We start from the raw sequence: 4,128 nt of genomic DNA on the forward strand, positions 1-4,128 counted from the left end.
ATGAATGGAATCAAACTAAAACCCTTACCAGAAGCAGATGCTGGCACCAGACTTCTTGCACAGGCTACAGAACCATGAGACAAATAAACTTTTATGCAGCCTCAGGTATTCTTTTATAGCAACACAAATGGACTAAGACAGATGGAATCCTGAATTTTCAAAAATTTTCAAAATGGGTTTATATAACCTCTCATCCCTTTTATCTTGGGCAGCCTAGAAAAGATCACTCACTTACTGGGCACTAAGGTATGTGTCCCAGGAAACAGAAGAGTCAGTCTACCAGTCCATTGTTGCAAACTGCAACTAATCCCAGGAGTTGAACACGACAATCCACAGCAGTGAGGTATCTCCAAGAGGGGCTTGAGAGTTGACCTGTCAGGAGTGAGAGAAGGGGTCACAGTCCCTGTATGTACCCTCCCCACCAGCAGCTTTCGGCAGTGATTCAAGTTAGAATGCAAGTGGTCTCTGGATCAGAAATGCAGAGCCTACAGCAGCGTCATTTCAGATGGTTCCATCAGAGCATGAACCCTTTCCTGTGAACATTTGTATGTGACCTAGAAAGTCCAGCCAGAATGTTCTCATACCCTAGGGCCCCAAAGCCATGTCTAGTATCTGCAACAGTCCCAGAGTCAAAGTCATGTTCCTAGAGCCTGTGCCTGCTTTCCGTTCAGTGCAGCAGAGCAGAGGCTAAACCAGCTCATGGCAGATGGCATCGGGCAATTAGCATCAGTGAATTCAAGATTCAACAAAAGCCAGTGCCATTGCTTTGACAGCAGAAAAGGTGAGACATGAGACATGAGAGGGCCCAATGGCTGTGTTCCAAGTCCAGGTGACAAACAAGGCTTTCCTAAGCCCTTTGTGGCATGTCATTCTTAAGAGTCCAAGGTGACCCACAGCTGGCTGGAAAATGATCAGCTTGTGAAGATCAAATTTTACAAGATCTATTATGATTTATAGGGGGTCATTAGCAACTAAAAACTGCTTTTTAAAACTCCAGAAGAGTATTTCATCTGGCTCTTTTTTCATGTTGATGCCCTTTTCCTGGAGGCTCCAATAGGCAAAAAAATTGTAGTAAAAATCATCCGTGCAGAGACTTACTCTCTCTCTAATACTCAAAAGAATTTAAATTCTAATTTGATCACCAGTGGCAAAAAGCAAGAAAGTTGTGTCCCACTAATACTTTTTTTTTTTTTTTTTTTTTTTTTGCGGCTTTTCCTGATTGGGATGATCACTCTAGCATTTATGAAATTACAAAGCCTATAACACTTGTCATCAATTCATCCCACACATCCAGATGCAATAGCCACAAAATACAAAGCCATTAAAAACAACAGTAACGGAGCCATGCTCCAGGGCTAGAGCCAGTGGAGGAGGTGCAGCGGCCGGCCACAGAGAAGCACAGTGGGGAGAGCCAGAGGGCCAGCACCAAGCAACCACCAAATGGCAACAGAGGTTCCCCCGGGAGCTGGTGTGTGTGTGCGTGTGTGTGCGTGTGTGTGTGTGTGGTCCGTGTGCAGGCGGCGGCTTGGGAGGAGCGAGGAGCCATAGCCGTTCCAGCGGGTCACATCATGGACAAGAACGTGTTCACCAAGGAGCTGGACCAGTGGATGGAGCAGCTGAACGAGTGCAAGCAGCTCCCAGTCCCAGGCCAAGAGCCTCTGCAAGAAGGCTTTCTTTAAATCCTGACAAAAGAGTCCAACGTGCAGGAGGTTCGATGTCCAGTCACTGTCTGTGGAGACCTGCACGGGCAATTTCATGCTCTCATGGAACTGTTTAGAATTGGTGGCAAATCATCAGATACAAATCACTTGTTTATGGGAGATTATGTTGACAGAGGATATCATTCCCATGAAACAGTTACACTCCTTGTAGCTCTTAAGGCTCATTACTGTGAGGGCGTCACCATTCTTCCAGGGAATCGTGACAGCAGACAGATCACACAGGTTTATGGTTTCTACGATGAGTGTTTAAGAAAATATTGGAAATGAAAATGTTTGGAGATATTTTACAGATCTTTCTGGCTATTTTCCTCTCACTGCCTTGGTGGATGGGCAGATCTTCTGTCTATATGGTGGCCCCTCGCCATGGATAGATACACTGGATCACAGCAGGGCACTCAGTCGCCTGCAAGAAGTTCTCCACGAGGGTCCAGTGTGTGACCTGCTGTGGTCGGATCCAGATGATCGTGGTGGTTGGGGTATATCTCCTCAAGGAGCTGGTTACACCTTTGGGCAAGATATTTCTGAGACATTTAATCAGGCCAATGGCCTCGCATTGGTGTCTGGAGCTCACCAGTTGGTGACGGAGGGATATAACTGGTGCCATGACCAGAATGTAGTAACGATTTTCAGTGCTCCAAACTATTGTTATCGTTGTGGTCACTGAGCTGCAATCACGGGACTGGATGAGACTCTAAAATACTCTTTCTTGCAGTTTGACCCAGCACCCCATAGAGGCGAGCCAGGTGTGACTTGTCGTACTCCAGACTACTTGCTGTAATGAAATTTTAAACTTGTACAACATTGCCATGAACCATATATTGACCTAAGGGAAACGGGAAGAGCAACAGTAACTCCAAAGCGTCAGAAAATAGTTAACATTCAAAAAACTTGTTTTCACAAGGACCAAAAGATGTGCCATATAAAAACACAAATCCTCATGTCTTCAACAGCCGTGACCACTTTAGAATGAACCAGTTCCTTGCATGCTGAAGCAACAAGAAACCAGTTTCTGGCATAGCTATTTGTAGTTACTTTTGCTTTCTCTGAGAGACTGCAGATAAGATGCAAACATTAACACCTCGTGAATACAATTTAACTTCCACTTAGCTATGGCTTTACTCCTCGCGACTATACACAAGGATAGCAGCAAACAATCATTGGAGCTTAAGGGACATTTTAAAATAAGTACTGAGGCTTTCCCTCTACTTGTGAGTTTTGAAATCATTTTATTTATTTTTGGGGATACCGTTTAATTTAACTATATGATTTGCATTTGGTTTATTCCCTCAAATCTCAGCCCCACGTTGCTCTCCGTTCTCGTTGGAACCTGGTGAGCTGTTTGGAACAAAACTACTTTTTCCCCTCCTGTAAGGTGATGTTACTGCGCAAGAGCGCTGCAGCGTTTTTCCTAATAAACTTGTGAACTAAAAACGGAGAAAATCAAATTTTAATTGTATTAATGGACCAGACAGGTGCTGTTTATTTAAAAAGTTAAATCAGTTGATTGAATTTTAGAATTTACAGACTCCCAGGTAAAGAAAAAAAAAAAATCAAGGCCACTAAAAACAAAATACAACCACAACAACAACAAAAAAAACCACAACCATAACAAAACTCTTTTTCTTCTCATTGCAAAGTTACGCAAACCCCTAGCCATAAATTCAGCATTTACAGGATGAACGTAGTAGCTGCCAGGAGGTCTGCGCTGGAATGCAGACGGGAAGGGTGTGAAGAAATGGCTGCACCCACCCCACCCCCTGCTTCTCTGATATATCTAAGTTTTGCTCTTGGCAACTGCTTTTTTCTCCCTCTTGGAGGAGAGAGCAACAACACAAATTTTTAACATCTTTGTCCCAAAGCTCGCCTTTTGGAATGGTTGGGCCTTTTTTCCTCCCACCTGGAGGAGAGAACAAAATCAAAGATATATCAAGTGGGCTGAGCTCCCACCCCCTTCCCCAGCCCAGCCAGCACTGCCAAAAGCAGCAGGGGACCTGGCAAGCCAGTTCTCCTGGCACTGGAGCCATCGTGCTCAAATTCCATAGGTGCCTTTTACTTCTCACAACAGACAGTAACTCAGTTGGTGTTTTACGACATCCACGTCTCCACAGCTGTCCTGACACCAAGCGTTCATCTTCTTCTGCCCCTTCATTCTTCCTTGTCCCAAACTGCACTTTCACCATATTTCAGAGTCAGGGTTCTGCTAGTGCGGCCCACATCTGGTGCACCGTGTCAGGGTCCCCACGAGCACTCCAGGTTCGGTGGTTCACTAAGAGGACCGGCAGGACTCAGCATGTCATGCTACTCACAGCTACGGTTTGTTACGGTGAAAGGATACAAAGCAAAATCAGCGAAGGGAAAAGGTGCACGGGGCAATGTCTACAGGAAACCAGGTGCAAACATCTGGCAG

General features: G+C 45.1%; 1 pseudogene; it reads left to right on the forward strand.

Annotated features, from left to right (window-relative positions):
• The first annotated feature begins 1,568 nt into the window (after positions 1 to 1,568).
• Positions 1,569 to 2,552, forward strand: LOC138400938 (serine/threonine-protein phosphatase 2A catalytic subunit alpha isoform pseudogene; annotated as a pseudogene).
• Positions 2,553 to 4,128: the final 1,576 nt, after the last annotated feature.

Source organism: Eulemur rufifrons, chromosome 20, assembly GCF_041146395.1.
Source record: "Eulemur rufifrons isolate Redbay chromosome 20, OSU_ERuf_1, whole genome shotgun sequence".
Lineage (NCBI taxonomy): Eukaryota > Metazoa > Chordata > Mammalia > Primates > Lemuridae > Eulemur > Eulemur rufifrons.